This window comes from Fringilla coelebs, assembly GCF_963513975.1.
Source record: "Fringilla coelebs genome assembly, chromosome: 15".
NCBI lineage: Eukaryota > Metazoa > Chordata > Aves > Passeriformes > Fringillidae > Fringilla > Fringilla coelebs.
The window spans coordinates 1,775,738-1,794,317 of NC_140041.1; the positions used below are offsets into that span (position 1 = coordinate 1,775,738).

An 18,580-nucleotide genomic window follows, 5' to 3' on the forward strand; every position below is an offset into this window, starting at 1 on the left:
TGGCCATGCTGGCACTATAGATTGCTTCTCTTTCTGGAGGGCCCAGGAGCATTTCATAGTGCAGGAAGAGAGTGTTTCACTTAGGATCCAGTGGCTTCTTAACTACGAACCAGGGCATGTTTCTAGCAGACAGTTTCCCTTGGAGAGGGTGGCAGTGATGGGGAGCACAGCCCGGGCACCAGGAGCATTGTGGTGGCTGTGCTGTTCTCTGGGGCTGTAGCTCCCAGAGAACCAGTGCTGACCCCAGAAGCACTGCAGCATCAACTGGGTTTGATCCCAGCACTGCCAGTGGTGCCAGGGAGCCCCAGTGTAGCTGCAGGGGTGCAGCTTCTCCTCCTGGCTGAGGCTTATTTCACCAAGGTGAGTGTTGTAGTCACAGCTGAGGCTGTGTACCTGCAGTGTCCCCAGAAGCACCACCTACCAGCATTTCCAGAGTCCATTGCATTGCCCCAGGACACTGGAATTTGATTTCTGGCTGTACACATGCTCATTCTTAGCTGAATATTGTGAGACAATCTTAGTTCTTTATATGTCTGAGCCCTGAAAAGGAATAGTGATGCCTCCCAGTTGCATGGGATGCTGAGATGAGCACTGGAGAGCCCCCAGGAGTTGGTGCCAGACCCTCATTCTGTCACTTTGCTACATTGCTGACTTCATCAGAGCCCCCAGTCTTCAAGGGAGGCTGCATTTTGGGGTGACCCCTACAGCAAAGCTCACGGGCTGCGAGTCCCTGCCCTGCTCCTGCCCCTTGCTGCAGCGCAGGGACAGGAGGTGACAGGGCTGTGCTCGCAGTCACACAGCTGGCGGCACAGCACGGCTGCCCTGGGGCTGTCCCCACCGCCCAGCATGACATCAGCCCGCAGAGAGCTTCAACCAGCTGCTAGCTGAACCTGGAGATTCCTTTAGAGCATTTGGAGCTTTTCCTCTCTCTCTTGGTTCCTGCTGCCCATTCAGCCTCTCCAGCAGGACCTTCAGCTTGCCATTACAACACTCTATCTTTTCTTCATTCTTTTTTCCTTCCTTCTCTCATCCCTCTCAATCCCCTCACCACCTCCTGCCCCAGCAGTCCTGTCTTTGAAACTGACCTGAGAGGCGCAATGCTTACTTCTCACAAATAAAACAACAAAACCACTTAAAAAATTCCCTCAAAACAAAACACAAAACCACAGAGACCAAACAAACATTTTGAAACCGAGCACAAATGGATGCATGGAGCAACACTTCCCTTCAGCAACGTTACAGAAATAGAAAATCCAGTTCCAGGTGAGGCACATTATTTAAACCCCGTGTTCACTGGGACTGGCAGACAGTGGAGCTCCAGCAGGTGCTACATAAACAAGCCCTTCCTACACACACCCAGCCCAGGATTGACGCAGGATTGACAGGAAAATGCAGCTCCCCTGCGGAGCTACACCCACACGGCATCTCCAGGTGGCCCTGGCAGGGACTGCCCTTGTGCACACACCCGAGGAGCAGGGCCAGGCTGCCAGGAGTGCCAGCCCGGCTCTGCTCCGCTGCACCTTGGATCCTCGGGTGAGCCCGGAGCTTTTATTGACTCTGCACAAACAACCTCCCCAGAAGCGCTGCGGCCACCTCGCCTCTCTCCCTGTCCTCTCCCCTGGCTTACCCTGCGTTTTCACCCAATGAAAAAGGGCAAGAAAAACATTTTAAAAACCACCGGGCAAATGGGATTACAAAGCCACAAACAGCGTTACAGGAAGATTTGAGGTCAAGCAGCAGACTTGTAACTCATTTCAGAAAATGCATTAGATTTCGAGCTGCCAATGACATGGACTGGATGGGAGGTGTGAGCTACTGTTGCTGGGTGCCTGTCTGAACACCCCCTGCATCTTAGTCTTGTTGACAGAGCCCAGTGCTGTGATTCAGAGAGAGCTGTTAATTAAGAGACAAAGTCCAATCTCAAGCTAGCTGGCTCTATTTTTACATAATTTTATGTTTTGTTTGCTGAGCCTTTTAACTCGCTCCATGAACCAACAGAGCTGGCAGCTGATCTCCTACTTTTCCCTTGACTTTTCAGTGATGCAGTGCAGAACATGTGATTCTCTACAACTCCAGGCCTTCTACTTTAGAATCTGTAGGTTTAAAAAGGAATTTTTTTTTTAATCTGACATTTTGTCCTGAAAGGATGTGAGGCACACAGAACTGCCGAATGTGGAAGGCACCACAGGAGGCCAAGACATGATATTAAAACGAGTAATGAAAGAAAGCAAGCTATTGAAGTGTAAACTCCATTTTTACTGAGAGTGTGCTACAGAGAGAAATGAGTAGTTTGTATCCCTGGTTCAATTGACACCAAATATTAATGGTTTGGTATAAGCAGGAAATACAATGAAGTTAAAAAATCTGTTTTCCATGTCTTTCCATAGGAGAGCCTGTTTGTTGAGGCACTGAAGACCTGTATGTTTTTTTAATAACCTGTATCTCAGTCAGTTTCATAATTAAGATCTCACATTCTTTAGACTAATTTCACTCACTGACAAGGCTGAGCTCTTGATCCCTATTTTCTTTCTGGATTATAAAACAACAGCACTCTGCTTATTTCCCTGTCTTGGATCCCTTTCTTGGATTAAACCTGCAGGAAGGAAAAATGCAATCTAATTCCCTGCAGGACACAGTGTTCCTGCAGGAAAGGCTTGTAGGAATATGGCAAAGATGGGAAACACAGCCCTGCAAATCCCACTGAACCAGGATCTGGAGGAAAGTTACAGTCCTGACCATGGTGTGGTCACCTGTGCTGTGACACTGACCTCGGGCCAGCCCCTCACTCAGTTACATCTTGAATAAATCTTCCTTTTAGCTTACTCAATCTCTCTATTTTTTGCTCAATAACAAAGGATGGAGTGTGTAGATTCAGGTATCTCAGAACTGCTGGCAAATGAGTCATGAAATGTATTCAATTTATTCAGCTGTCTTTACAATCCAGTACAAGTGTAAGTTCTGTGGAGAGATTTGTATTAAAAACCATCTCAAAACACACCACAGAAAGTCCCAGAGTAATTTGTTGCAGGGTAAAAAATCACTCTCTCTCGCAACAGGCTCACTGAGACTTTTCAAAGCAAACTTTGAAACAAATTATCGAATTAAGACAAGTTTCCCCACCTGTGGACCTGCCTCTGCAGGTCAAGGTTGGGTTCCCAAATCCTTCCTCTCTTCTTAGAGGGGTTCCTATGGCCCTGCTTGTACCCCAGGATTTCCTCTCACCTGTAGTCTTGTTATTAGAGACATTTGGATGAAAACAAGGCTTTTCCTAAAAGCAGCAGCTCTCAGGAGGGTGAAAATATCTGAGTTTTCAAAACAAAACAACAATTCACAGACGCAGGGGGAACCCAACTATAACTTTCCCTCTGTTTCCTTCAAACTCCTGCATCCATCACCTCCCCTCTCTCCAAAGAACCTCCATACGCTGCACTTAGGACGACAAGGAGAAATTTTAAGGTCGAATTTGTTGATTCTACGTCAAAAGTGGCATCCTAAGAGCCTGGGTGGGGGCAGCCGGTGGGCGGCTGTGAAGGGAGGCTACCCGTCGGCCCACGGAGCGAGGGGCCGAGGGGGACGGGGAGCTGTACCAGGCTCCGCTGCGGGGCCTGGGCGGTTTTAGGGCGCCCTGCCCGGGCTGAGGGGACCTCCCCGTCCTGCCCGGGCCGAGGGGTGCCCGCCGTGTCCGCTGCTGTCCCCGCCGTCCCTCACCTGCGGGCGGGCGGCGCCGGCAGGGCGCGGGGGCGGCGCGGCGGGCGGTGCCGGGAAGAGCGGCCGGGCCGGGCGGGGAGGCGCCGGAAGAGCCCATTTCCTCCGCGGGACGGGACAAAGCGGCGGGGCCGAGCGCAGCCAGGGCGGCCGCCACCATCCCAGCCCAGCTCTGCCCCGGTAAAGTTGCGCTTCTCGCACTTGGAAACTTTTGGGCGCGGGGCCGGGCCGGGGGGCGGAGGATGGGAGCGGAACGGAGCGGGCCGCGCGTGGGGAGGGAGCCGGGCCCGGCTGGGGAGGCTGCGCTGCCCCGAGCGGCGGGGCCCGCGCGGGAGCGGGGCGGGCCCGCGGTGTTCGGGGCCGCCGAGCGCGTTCTGCCGGGGGAGCAGCGCGGCCGGGCCGCTCCCGGCGAAGTTTCGGTGCGGCGGGGCGGTGTCCAGGCCCCTCCCCGCGCGGCCGGGGCCGCCCCGGCGCCGCTCCCCGGCTGCGGGCAGGGCCGGGCAGGGCCGGGGGCCCCCTGAGAGCCCCCGGGAGCGCTCCGTGCCTTTCGGACCCGCGGTCTGTCCGGGCGGCGCAGCCGGAGCCAGCCCTCCTCCAGCCCCGGCCGTGCTGCTGATCCCATACACGGAAAGCCGGGAACACCCCGCCTGGCTCCGCCACGTTTTCTTACACCCACCGCTAATCCCCTCCTGTGCTGGAAGGCGAGAGCCTCTCCTTCGCTGACAGAAAGTTTCGTGCTACTTTTCCCAAAGGCAAAGTAGGGAGAGCGCATCCACTCCTGGGTTACGTGCGGCCCCTGTGTCTGCTGCCTGTGGCCCTGGGGTCCCTGGGCAGCGTGGGTCACCCGCCTGTTATTTATTGCTCCTACCCATTCAGAACGCCTAAAATCTTTCAGACCGAAGGTTTGCAGGAAAGTGTGTGTTCCACTTATATTTTGTGAAGAATCAGATGCACTCAGACACGGCTCCCTGCTTGTGTGTCCTTGGCTGGCCAGCCGTGTCCAGGAGGTGTCTTCTGGCGAGGGTCATCGATCGCCCCTCGCCCCGCTGGGCTGTGGCCCTGTGACCGCGTCCTCAGCCCAGCTTTCGGAGCTGTGACTCCAGGCGTGTCTGGACTGTCTGTATTGAACTAGTCTGGGAGCTCTTTGCTGCCCTCCCCCCTTTGTTTGGCTTTGTCTATTGTTTTTTTGGGATGGGAGTTGTGCAGAAGGTGTTTTCTGGGTGCTTCAGTCACTTGTGCTCTGGTTACTGGTTTCCTGTGTTTTTCCTGCACTGGAGCTGGGGAGGTGGGAGAGGCTGCGCTCCTCAGTCCTGATGGCCACACCAGGCTCTGGGGTTGTATATTTCAGTTCCTGGGTTGGTTTGTAGGTAGGATTGTGTTGATGAAGGTGAAAGCCCAGCTCATTTTACGCTAGGCACAGCCTTTGCTGTGTCTTGGGGCACCAAGGCCACATTAAGTGTTTTGTTGTATTTATTTCACCCTTCTGAATCGAAACGTGTTGTTTAAAAGGACATACTTTGATGTTGAGTCACTGTTCATCGTTTTCAAAGAAGCAGTTTCTAAAACATCACGGAAATGTCTTGACTTTTTTCAGCAGAAACAGACAAAGGTTTAGTAGGTTTTGTTTTTAGAAAGGCTTTGCCCTAACCTTTTCTATAACAAACAATGTGCCTTCATTCTTTACGTTTTTTTTTCCAGCCAGCTCTAATAATAGGCCTCTGCATCGGAGATTTAAAGTTTATACAAGGTGGCCGGGGGGAGCGCAGTGGGCAGAGATTAGAAATCCTGTGTTCAAATCGATGCTTTAAAATACAAATGTAAATACTTTCCTCACAATTGATTTTCAGGGTTTGAAGCATCAGCATTTCTGTGCTGATGTGTGTAAGGACAGACATTAATGTTCAGCTTCTTCGTAGGGCTTCTGTTGGTCTGATAAATTTAACTGGAAGATGTAATAGAAGAGTAATTTGTGTTTTTTTCAGCAGCATGAATATGTTCTTTCTGCAGCTGTAAGATCCAGAAACTGATCTTGCAAAGGAATCCACATTAAGTAGAAATGTTTGAATTGGAAATACACTTTTGTGGGACTTCAGGCCTACCTTGAATTTATGTCTGCTGTTACTGTTTGATTTCTAGATGACTTTTCTTATGCAGAGAATTAGTTAAGATCACAAAAATACTCAGTGTCCAAACCAGCCTGCTTGTCCTGGGTGGGCAGTGGGGCTGCTCTGGAGTGAGAGCCCTCGTGGTGCTTCTGTTCACGACTTGCTGGGTTCTGTTTTACTGGCATCTCTCAGCTTTGCTGGGCACCAAAGGAAACATGATGAATAAAAGAGGACTGAGTGTCATTTTGTTAGGACAGTATCCTATGAGACAGTCACTCAGCATAATGATGAGTCACAGGCTGGTTTGGGTTGAAAGAGACCTTAAAGCACCGGTTCTGCTCTGCTGCCTGGGCAGGGACACCTTCCCTGCCCAAACCCTGCTCCGAGCCCTTCCACCCTGGCCTTGAATGCTTCCTGGGATGGGGCTTCCTGCTGTTGTGCCTTGACTGACATCACTCAAAAGCTTGTGCTGCTGAACTTCAGTGCTGAAAGTATGACCTTGAGGAGTAGAATCCATTACTGCTCTGGGAGTTCACCCGAACTGTTCTCCAGCTAGTCTGGAATAGCTCCATTCAGTGACTTTATAGCTCGTGTGTTGGTTAAACAGCATTGCAGCTTTAGAGAAAGTGCAGATGTTTGATAATTACTACTTTTAACTCCATACTATTTTAATCCAGCAAATGAGATTTAAAATAGAGCTACCACAAAATTGTATGCTAGCACCCTGACTGGATGAGCTCCTCTGGAAAGACAAGCACTGAGAGTGGCCTGCTGTGTCACGAAGCAGAGCTGGGTGCAGATGGATTTACTGAGGTGAAGGAGTTGCAGGAGGAATGAGGTCACTGCAACTGGAAGTGGGATTGTTCTCCTCCAGTAACTGAGACTCCTTATCAGCTAGTCAGGGTGAGAATGGGTGTAACTGTGATTTCTGGTGTGCAGAAGGTTAGTCCAGACTCTTCTGTTGGCAAATCTGATACTTAAATATGATTCATAATTCCTTGTGACTTATGGATTTAAAGAGCCAGCTACCTTTTCTCTCAATATGATTACATATTTTTGCTTGTTAATCCCAGATGTACTACAGAAAACATCTGTTAGCCCTTTAATATATGTTTATAAATATCTCTGGTGGAATTAGAGGAGTAACCTTTTTTTCCCCACGCTTTGTGAAGTGATAGAAATTATTCAATACACAGATCTAAACTAACACAGTTTGTAAAGTGCAATTCTCCCCCAGTCTGAAGTTCCCTTCTGATACAATTTCTCTAATTTACAAGACAGCTACTTATTAATCAGTTAGATTCCCAAGAGCCTCTTCTGAAAGGTTTTAAATTCAGGGATCAATGCCTGTATCCTGGGCTTATCTGAAGCTCTGTGGGCAGCAGATCAAGGGTGGGGATTCTCCACCTTCTCTCAGGTGAGACACCCCCTTCAGATCTGCCCCAGCACAGAGAGGAGCTGGAGCTGCTGGGGCCAGGCCAGAGCAGGCACCAGGATGAGCAGAGGGATGGATGGAGCAGCTCTGCTGGGAGGAAAGGCTGGCACAGTTGGGATTGTTCACCTGGAGAGGAGAAGGCTCCAGGGAGAGCTCAAAGCCCCTTCCAGTGCCTAAATGGCTTCCCACTGGCAGTGTGAAGGGATAGATAGGATATTGGGAAAAATTCTTGGCTGTGAAGGTGGGGAGGCCCTGGCACAGGGTGCCCAGAAGAGCTGTGGCTGCCCCTGGATCCCTGGAAATGTCCAAGGCCGGGTTGGACATTGGAGCTTGGAGCAACTTGGGCTGGTGGAAGGTGTCCCTGCCCACAGCAGAGTGGAATGAGATGAGCTTTAAGGTCCCTCCCAAGCCAAACCATTCTCTGATAAACTCAGGAATGGAAAAACCAAACATGAGGCCAGCTATAGCTAAAGGAATAACCATTACCAAGGAACCATTACCAAGGCCCATGAAGCCAAGCTGGAGGCCAGCTGGTTCTCTGGTAGCTCTCTTTTAGTGCATGGAGTGGCACAAGAACAGATGAATGTTGATGTTACAGCCCGAGAGTGAGTGAAGCTTTTGGTAGTGAGGGGCTTGAAGCAGACAGGCAGCTGGCACCAGTGTGGCAGGTAGGATTGCATTGGGCGTGATGTGGGATCCTCAGCTTCTGGTGTGCTGTTTTTCCCAAAGAACACCCAGTTTCTCAGCAATCAGTGCCCTATTATGGAATAGATCTGCATATGACTGTATATGCTTAAGAAGAATTTCTGTGTGGAGTTGATGTGGAGCAAATGAGATTTTGGTGCAAATTAGGGTTCACCCTGTTCCTGTCAATAGCTAGTTTAAGGAAGAGGCTGAAACTGATGAGCTTGGTAGGTGGCTAGGTGCTGAAGGATCAGAAGAAAAAAATGTTTGGTGTTTTTTTTTTTTTTTAACCTGGGTGTTAACTGAGGAGAGATTGTAGGCCTTACAGTTCTGTCATTGCCGTTTTTTGTCAGAAGGTCAAGAGGACATTTAGGTAAATACTAAATTTGTGGCTTTTCATTTAAGTCAGTAGGGGTTAATGCTATGAGGAACATGTGGCCTTGATGACTTGGTGGTTTTCTGTGCTTGGCCTTCCGTTGCTTTTCCCACTTCTTCAAGGTCTCAGAGTTTTCATTCACTTTATTCTGGGCACTTGTAGAGGTGATATCTATGCAGATCTAAGGCTCTAGGGGGGAGATTCTTTTTCTATATCTTTCTCTGGTTGATACAACCTGAGCACAGGAGATCCACTTAAATAAATGGTCTGCACAAAGGGCTGCCCTAGCAATGTAGCTTTACAGAGCCACAAAGGTCAGTTGAATTTTTCATGTAAACAGGGCTGAGCTGTGTGCCTATAAAACGGTGTTTAACCTGCATAACACTGAGCAGGTCAGTATTCATCTTAGCAAAGTGCTCTTGAGATCTCCAGCTGAAGCTGTAGGTGGGTAAATGTTTTTTTTTTAATTGACTGGAATATTGAATTCAGAGCCAGTCTTGTTGAACAGCAGAGGACAGAGCTGTGGTGTGCTCAGAAGCAAAAAGGTGAAAGTGAGTGTGAGTGCAACTAATCAAGATGTACAAGCTGCCAGTTTTTGCCCTCTTTCTTGCAAGTATGTCCTTGTAATGTATACTTGTAAAACTAATCTCTTTTAGTATGACTTAAAGACCTAGAGAGTCTCGCTGCTCAGTGCTGAAGACTTGCTCCTGGTCCTGGATAATTCCTGATGGGCTGTGGATGTGTGTGCAAGTGACACATCTCATAATAACTTCACTTACAAACCATAGCATTCATTCCAACCAGTACCTGGTGTCCAGGTGTTTTGGAGTCTAAGCATCCTGAAATTTCAATTATTTATTAATTTCAAAGGTGAAAAGTTGAACAATGAACTGTAAGTGGTGCACAGAGGGTTTGATGTGTTCTGGTTGCTATAGCTGAGAGGTCTGTCCTGCTGTGACCCTCATCAGGGGGGTTTTGGTTGTACTGGTCCCATCAACTTTTTATTAGGCTAGCCCTTGTCTGAGGCCCTAAGACCTGGTCTTCACCTGGTCTTGGCTGAGCTGACTGGTAGCAACAACTGAATGAGGGAATAAAGCAGGAGCTCTGCTTGTTGCACTCTTGAGCAGTATCCTCTGGCTCTTGGATGCCTTTGTGGAGTGATGAATGCTCTAGGATGGGGTTTGGTGTCTCCTTCTGCTTCTCTGGTCTTAATTACCAACCCCTGCCATTTTCTTTTTACTGATCCCTGCAATCATTTATCATCATTCATCTTCCCTCCCTCATATACTCCCCCACCTTTTTCCTGGGTGGTGGCAGTGTGTAAAGCCATCCCTAAAAGGGAAAGCAGCAGGCAGGCAGTAAAACAAGCAATAAAAGCATGAGAGAAGAGCAAACAAGTAGCATTGCTTCCCTGAGGTTCTCTGCCAGGGTCCAGCAGTTTAGGAGGTTCCTGAGGCAGCAGTTGGAGCCTGGACTGGCTGTTCTGCAGATGTGCCCGGTGGCCACAGTGGCCAGTGCTGGCAGGAGCCCACATGGCCTCTGGCTCTGACAATCCTGGCTGCAGGTGCAGAGCAGCTCTCCCATCATTGCATTCAGCTGATGACTTCATGGCTTTTAAATTTAGAAACCCTGTGAATTAAACAACTTCATAAAAGCTACAAGTAAAATGGAAGATTTTTTTGGAATATTTTTTGAGTGACAAGCAGGAATCTGGTTTGGCTCTATGAGGGGCTCTGTAGTGGTTTAAGTATTGGTACAAAGTATGGCTTTGTAGTTCCTGCCACTTCCACTCTTTGGAAGATGTGTTTAATTAGAAACCAGTGCCCTTGCAGCTGGAAACACATTTCCTGAGTAACATTAAGCAGCCCATCCTGAAAGTGGAGATGTAGAGAAGCCTTTTTGGACAGCAGACACAGCCTGTGTTTGTTACTCCATGACACTTCACTGCTGGGGGAGTCCTCAGTCACAGCCCTCTGACTTTGTACAGGTATAGAGAAGAGTGCAGTAGGATTGTGAGCAGGGGGTTTTCCCCTCTCTCCTAGCTGGGGGTTAGGGATAAAAAATAATTACATAAAATCCAATAAGAGTAGCACAAAAAATAAAAAAGCTAGAGGGTTTATATGTAGCAAAACAGAATAATGTAGGTTACTTGTGCAGGGTTCAAAGCTTATAACCTCAAGGAGAAAAAGTTAATTTCTGGTCTTTATGTATCAGTACTTTAGTGTCAGGTGTTCTCAGCTGGTTTACTTAGTTTACAGAACTGGTTAAGACAATTTGAATATGATTATTTGGTTAACAGAGTATTATTGTGGGCTTAGGGAAAAGTCAGTGAAAGATGCAGTGTTCAGCAGAACCAGAGGCAAAGTGCTGGTGCAAAGCCAATGGAACAGGATTTTTTAGCTCATCTGGTTTCTGTTTTGTAGGTTTGTCATGTTTCCTATTCCTGGGGGTGAAAAGAAGGGGTGGAGAGAGAAAAATATGTCTTTAATCAGATGTGAGTTCTACTTAGTAAATGGCTGTGTTGCTACATTAATTTTTTTTTTCCCTAACAAGACTATTTAAGCAGTAACTCCTTTTTCTCAAACTTGGTTTGTTCTTCTTGCTTCTATGGAATGTGGGAGGGACAATGGCTTTTATTTTTTTTTTTTTTTAAACAGAAGTGGCTTTAATTGGTCATCTATCTGTGAAGGCAGTGACTCAAAAGGATTCCTGCCCAGGCAGGTCATGGTTAGCTCTGGCTACCATGCACCGTGGTGCACCCTTAGTCAGTTTGTACTTGACAGAAGGTGGTTACAGCTGTACAGGAACTGTGGGAAGCATCCAAATATGCATCACAGCACTGTGCTTTTATTATGACTTGCTTTGCTCTTCTGGAGAGGCTGTGAAGTTCTCACCAGTCAGTGCCCCGGTGTTCCAGTGTCTGCAGCCTTGAGGGGATGGTGTGTCAGAGCATCCTGCCTTAGTGTGCAGGCACTGGGAGGTGCTTCACTCCTCCAAGCCATGCTTGTGCAGTCCATTCATGGTCACTCTTTCTTTTGGGGTTTGTTTTTGTGAATTTCCCCTTCCCCCTCCCAAACTCACAGCGGGAGCTGCAAGTTGAGAGTTGTCTGAGGGCGTGAGGTGATGGTGCAACTCTTCCTGTCAGAGGAACTCATTGTTTATAGCTGAGAGATGTTGCTGAAGGTTGCCCTGAGCATGAAGTGAAAATCTCGGCCTCGTCACCTGTGGGTATTGTTACTTTTTTCTTTAAAATCTGCTTTGTAATTTTTGGCTAAGACTGACAGAGTGTTCCTGAATCAAAGTGGAGGACTGCAAAAGGACTTCTGAAGTTTTCACAGGAAACTTAGAAAACATTTTACTTTGAAGAGTCTTCATGTTCATGTTCTCCTTTTGCTTCAGTGGGTGCTTCTGGTAGGTTTTGCCAAGGAAAAAACTGGGAAACTTTTTCCATCCTTAAAACACAGAAGTTTTTGTTACGTAGTCCTTAGTTGCTGCTGCTCTGGGCATGCAACTGAGAAAGAATATGGTATTTAGTCTCTAATAATACAGGGCTGTCCATTTGCTCCATGTTTAAGTAAATTTTCATCAACCCCCTAATTACAGGGAGGTTTTTTTTTTATTTTTTTTTTTTTCCAAAACACGTGTGTCAGCTCCAACAGCTCCATTATTTGTGGACTCCTGACAGTTTTAAATTGCTAATGAAGGTGTAGATTTCGAAGATGTGGTCAGCTAAAAGGACTGAAGGGTATTGCATAACAACATATCAATTTAGGAATGAAAATGCAGTTTGAGTGGGGTCAGATTCTGGTTATTTCTGACTCTTTAGCATAAACAGCACTTTTTATTGCAGGTTGAGTGCTGAAGAAGATCAGAACAAAAATCCCCGGGTTTTCTTTTCCCTTTATTGCCAGCCATCAGTGAGGTTTTGCAGGCTAAGCAAGAATCAATTTTGCAGCTGTGGCAAATTCTCCTGCCAGCTGATAAAGTGGACTAATTTATAACAATCTTTTCCTTATTTAATGTGTAGTTGTGGCAAAAATTATCTTGTTAAAAGGTTGCCCCTTCTTGCATTCATTGTTAACTTAAGGTTGGTAATTGGAACCTGTGCTGCTGTAGTTTGGGGTTTGAAGAGCCATGCTCTGAAGCCACAGCCTAGTTATTATATCTGCACTGACTGTGTGTCCCTAGGGTCTGAAATGTGTGCTGTGGTTCAGAGAGTGCCAGAAAACTGTTCTTTAATTCTTTCTCAATGATTTTGGGGAAGCTTCATGAAGTTTTCTGCCTCAAGAGTGGAAAGAGGCACTGAGGTTGGAAGTACTCTTGGCAGTTCAATTCAAGTGGTCCAGCAGATGCACAAGACCCTCCTGGGTTCTGACATCCTGTCTCCAGGCTGAGCCCCCTTGTTGTGCTTCAGTGTGAACCTACAGTTTGAGCCTACAGCTTCAGTGTGAGAGATGTGGCTGAGTAAGGGCTGGGTTTGGGAGGTTGAAGTTGCCATCACTGCAGGGATAAGCTCAGGAGAGATGTTGTTTGCTTAAAATGCAGATGTGGTGTCCTTCTGCATGGCCAGAGCCTCGCAGTGCTCACCCACAGAGCAGCTAAATACAGCTGCTAAACACAGATCCAGTAGTTACTTGTTCTGATTTGGAAGTTATCTTTCATGGTGTTAGTGCAGGTCTTCAGCATAAAATGCACGAACATCCATGTGAAAGCAAAGTGAGTGGTTATTATTCGTAACAGTAATAGCTTGCTGGTCATGGCCCATCCTTTTTTTCCAAATACAAAGTTTTGCAGCCAGAATATAAAAATTAATCTTACTTGTAGAGGAGATTCTCTTTTTGAGAAAGATCATGTGTGACTTTCAAAGCACTCTTGATTCCCTGTCAGTTTTCTTTATGGAGTTGGGATCATCCATGAGTTTTGGAAACTGAAAACTGCAGAAATGAATTGGAAGTTTGGGATGAACCAGGCTATCCATCTGAACAGCTAAGTGGGTATAAAGCTGAGTTTGGCTCCTCTATTCTTTCAGGGTGTCATCCATGAACTGGAGCCTCAGTGTGACATAAATAAATCACTAATTGCTCGTGCTGCCTGTGATTTGTCTTCCACACACCTCCTTCCTAGATCCTTTGTAGTAAAACAATTCTGTCAGAAAGAAAACGATCAGAGCTGAACACTTGCATAACTGGAGGCAAGAAGCTGCTGTTGGCACCAGCATCTCCCAAGCAAACATGATATTTGCCATTGTGAAATCTCTGCTGAGGTCCCAGGACCAGCAGTGAAGCTGTTTGTGCAGAGCATGCCTTCATCCCCTAAGCAGCAGCAGCAGCTGAACCTGAGTGAAGGAGTGAAAACCTGGAGGGACAGAGCATGTTCCTGGTTCTGACTGAAGATGAATGGCTTGAATACCCAGCACTGTGACAGTTTGGAAGCTGCTAGGAGATAGCACAGACTGCTGGGGGGGAGAGTGAGGCATCTTCATCTGCTGCTGGGCCCTGTGCCCACTCCCGTGTGGGCTGGGCTAGGCACTGCTGCCACAGGGAAAAGGTGAGGGGCTCCCTGTGGCTGCTGGCTCTGCTGGGAGGCAACGCCCACACAGGAGAGAAAACAGCCAAGAATTTAATGGATTTTTGTAGGGACAGTGGATCAGGGTTCATCTCTCAATTCAGTAGCAAGGTCTAAATGAGTGGAGAATAGAGAAGCATTTGTTTGTTACTGGCTGTGTCAGGTTGTCTGATGAGTATTTCAGATGCGTCTGTGGGTTTTCTCCACAAGAGCAGCAGAGAAATTTATGAAAGTAGATTAAGAGATCTGGAACTGGGATGGCACTGGTGAGGAACAGGCTTATCTGAACCTGAATATCATCTTTTTTCTTGGGTGGTTACTGCAGTTTGTGGGAAAAACCCCTAAACAAAAGCCATAGCAAAGTTGAATATACTTGAGTGGAAGGAAATTCCATCAAGGAAAACATGGTCATTGGTTTCTACAGAAGGTTGCTTTACTCAGTGAAGCTATTTCCCACATATTTTTCCATGATTTGTATAGATAACACACTTGAAAGTTTAGTAAAATTGTATTCAATGAAAAGAGTTTGGAATGAGGTGGATGATCTTACCTTGGCAGCAAGCTGGACAAAGCCAGTGTACCTACTCACACCCCAGAACATGGAGGCACTCCAAAGTTTAATAACATGGACACAGGGAGTACATCTTACCTGTGTCACCAAGACCTGGGTCTCATAAGACAGGTTCAACTCAAACTCATCCTCCACATACAAATATGAGCTTTGCCACAACATGACACCTGTGTTTGTATTAATATTTCAGACTGTGAAATTCTAGCAGTAAGGATTTCTAATGAGGTAGTACCTGTGTGGCATTTATGATGGGGGACAGGATTTGGTAGCTGAGCAGATGGAGTGTAAGGCTATGTTAGAAGAGTGTCTCTGTTTTTAGTTGTGTATACTTGATGTTAAATAAAACCAGCTTAAATAAAGCCTGCTTAAATCCTTCTTGAAAAGGATCACATACACCAAACATCCTTGACTTGCAGCTATTTGGCTGCTCAGTGTTGCTTTATTTGTGGAACAGGGCAGACAAATTAATTTGGAGACTGTGAAGGGAAAGAATGGAACTTTTTATTTTATGGATATTCCTAATTATATGAAAAACCAGTTTTGAGTTGTCAATGGGCCTGTTGTCAATGTCATATGAAGCCCCAGCATGTGAGCTGAGTTTTACTGAAGTGTGCCTTAATCTCTTTGAAGCCAAAACTGTTTGGAACATTTGTATTAATGGTATGTGTTAGATACCCATCTCCTGAAGATCTTTGCTCTCTTGTCTGCCGCCTTCAGCAGGGGTCAAGGATCCCTGCTGGTTGTCAGGTGGGTTGAATATTTGATACCAAGCCAAGCAAAAGGATTCCTTTGGGAACAAGGGGGCTGATTCTTTTTCTGTATGGAAGATAAAGCTGGGTCATTGTGTTGTGAATCCCACCATATTCCATCCCCAGGACGTGGGTGATAGTCATTATGCAGTACAGAATATCTAGACAGTCTGGAAGCATGGTAGGAGACCAGATTATCATTCAAAATGAGTGAGACATATGAGAGAAAAAAGCTGCAAAAAACTGCAGTGAATTACCTCTTACTACTCCTGGGCACATCAGCCCCACAGAATGGGAAACAGCTGAGGAGTTCAGGAAGGGTGTTCAGATAGAGAATGTCCTCTCAGGTATAAAATGTTCTTGTCCCATGTTCTGTGTTAGGTATTTTGGCTAGCTCAGTGCTGGAATTCAGCATGTGGTCTATTGTGCCTGGCAAGGTCAGGTCCTCTCTATGCCAGTCAGACCATTCCTTGAATACTGGCTTCTCTGAGAAAAAACAAGAAATCAGTGAGTGCAGCTAAAAGCTTTTAGAAAGCAGCCTGGCAGGAGAGTTAAAATGTGAAGACTGATAGCAGATGTTATGTTAAAGACTTTCAGGTAGCACAAGGTGGTGGGACTGAAGCACAGGAGATGGACAGTTATTTTTTGATGTATAACCCAAGAAATTTACCCTTGCCTGGAGGTAGGGTGACTGCAGGATGGTTTGGTACTGGGCAGGTGGAATGGACTCACTCAGTAGTGTCTGAGATACAGCCAGCACTGCCTTCAGGTGTGTATGTGGGAGTGCAACCTGGAAAAACAGGACCCTGAGCACTTAGGCCTTTTTGTGATTCGTTGGGGTGCAGAGCTTGCTGTTCGAATTGTGCTCCTTCATGGGCTTTTTGGAAAAGCCTTGGGTGCCTTCAGGGCACTTCTGCAAAGCAGCTGCAGAGCTGCATTCCTCTCCTTGCCAATATCTAAAAATTATTTGCATGCCAGTATTATGGAAGTAAGTATCTGAAATTATTCTTAAAACCTTGAATTTCCAGTTTTTGAGAACACTCAGACCTACAGGTGTGGCTTTTTGAAGGAGCACTGTGTGTACATCACCCTTGGTGTGCTCCTGGCAGCTCCAGCAGCTCAGATATCCCTCTGCTCATCCTTCTCTCCAAGCAGGGCTGGGGCGTGCCCTGGGGGACACTTCAGAAGCAGAGCTCATCTCCATGCTGCTCCCTCCCTGTGCAGTCCCAGCTCCTCCATCAGGACAGGAACCTGGAGAGAGAAGTTTTAGTTACCAGCTTACTCTGAGACACCCTGCAGTGGCTCACCCAACAGGCCTCTGCCAGCATGGGTCTGTTTGGGCAGGGAGAGGAGCAGCTGGATGGCAGCCGTGGCTGGTTGAAGCAGAATGGAGGCCTGTCCTTAATCTTTAGCTGTTGATGAGATCTTGGCTGTTTGTAGAAAGCAAGCAAGAGTTGTCCAGGGGTGAGTCTGCTTGCAGATCATTGGCTGGAGCAGAGCTCTGAAAGTGGCTTCCTTAAACCCCTGTGCTTCCCCTGCCCTCATGTCCTTGCCAGTGCACTAAGCCCCAGTAACACACTGCATTACTACTGAAATCTCTATTGCAATAATGAGCACCATCATGAACAGGAAAATAACCCAGAGGGTTTGCAGTTAACGTGCTGGGCTGGTGAGCATGGTTGGAGGTTGGAGCTTCACATGTCTGAGCATCAGATGTGTGGGGAGGGCATTCCTGCTCCCTGCAGAAGCTCTGCTTGATTCTCAGTTTTCAGTGGCTCCTGGTTCAGCTTGGCTGTGGCATCCAGCTTTGCCCCGTGTTTCCCACTGCAGCGGCTTTGCCAAGGGTGCCAGCTGATGGTGCCATCTCCCCTTGCCGTGTGGTGGCACGGTGAGCCAGATGGGCATCTCAGCCCACCTTGCAAAAATGGATTTCTTTCCCTTCAGCCAAATCAGTCCTTCCCCATCTGGTTAATCGCTCAGGCGTGGGGAAAGCTGTGCCAGTACGGAGGGGGTGTGATGTGCAAACGGGAATGAGTTCCTGGAGGGGTGTGGGAGGATGAACATTGGTCCTTAAGCAGCTTTTCTGCTGCTTATGAAACCACAGGCTGGGCAGCCACAACTCCCTGTGCAGTGGTGTTGTTCTATATATTCTTGCATTTAAGATTCAGCGCCGCTCACTCTTCTGCCGTGTGGTCCGTGCTGCTTTGTCCCTGAAATTAGTGGGGCTGGGGCATGGAGAACCTGTTCCATGGCAGTTGGGCTGTCCCAGCTGTCAAACCAGTGCTGCACTGCTCTGCTGTGGGCTCCTCTTCCAGAGGATGTCCTCTTTCCCTGTAGGCGTTGGAGTGGCTGCAGTGGGGGTTGTGGTATGCTCTCCAGGAGCCAAGGATTAAGCACTCTGCTCCAGTATCCCATGAGGTGGTTGCTACCTGTTACCGTATTTGAATTCACTGAGGGAGAGCTTGAGCAGTCACAGGGAAAAGGCAAGTTCCAGAGAACTAGAGGGAGTCACAGCCATGCTATACCATGGCCCTGACAGTTGTCCCTAAACCTATCTCATCCATGTTTTAGTTACCTGTAGCCTGTTTCCTGTGTTCTCCACGGGTTTAATTTAATTAAATAAACATATTTATTGCAATGTAGAAATGATATCCAAGCCCTTGCTGCCAAGCAGGCTATTTGATACCAAGCTTTGCTTTTTAGATAAATTTCAATAGCACTGCTACTAAGTGGTTTTTATAGACCATTACTTTTGGCCAATTCATGAACTATCATACTTAACGTGTTTTCAGATGAATTGCCTTTATTATCCTACTAATACAATTAGTGTATCTTCTCATGGTTACTTCGTCCTGCACATTGTTTCTGTAAGAGGTCTAACAGCATTAACTACATAGAAAAAGCCTTTCTTTAGAAACCTTCTGGGCTTTCCAGAGCCCTGGCTCTGTTTCTCAGAAACCACAAAGGTTGTCAGTGCATTTTTCTCCGGTTCTTACATAGGAAGCATTTGTGCTGAGCTGATGGGGAGGGGATAAACCAGTGAAATTCCTTGTGGGGGGTGGGAAGCTGCCTGGGGGTGAAGGGCATTTCACAGCATGCCCTGTGCCAGCAGTGTCTGGGCTGTGGCACAAGCCAGTAGGTGAGTGAAATAAAAAGAGGGGGTGACTGAGAGAGAAGGTTAATTAGTGAGTTCACAGTGCTTTGTGGCTCCTGTCAGAGGTAGGGGAGGACAGGAGATGACCACCTTCCACCATCCTGTGGCTCCTTGGGGGCTCTGGAGCTGTGGCCTGGCTTGTGCTCTGGAGCTGGGAGCCTTCCCCTACACCCACTGCTTTTTCAGTGCAAACCATCAGAAGGGTTACATGTATGCCAGCCTCGAGTGGGCTCATT

At 47.5% G+C, this 18,580-nt stretch overlaps 1 protein-coding gene across 1 annotated transcript in view; it reads left to right on the forward strand.

The window, feature by feature from the left end:
* Positions 1 to 3,754: 3,754 nt before the first annotated feature.
* CTNNA1 (catenin alpha 1) overlaps positions 3,755 to 18,580 on the forward strand; it is a 116,435-nt gene continuing 101,609 nt past the window's right edge. Inside the window, exon 1 of the mRNA XM_084215978.1 lies at positions 3,755 to 3,885. The gene's annotated coding sequence lies outside the window, so the exon portion shown is untranslated. The remainder of the gene's footprint in view (positions 3,886 to 18,580) is intronic.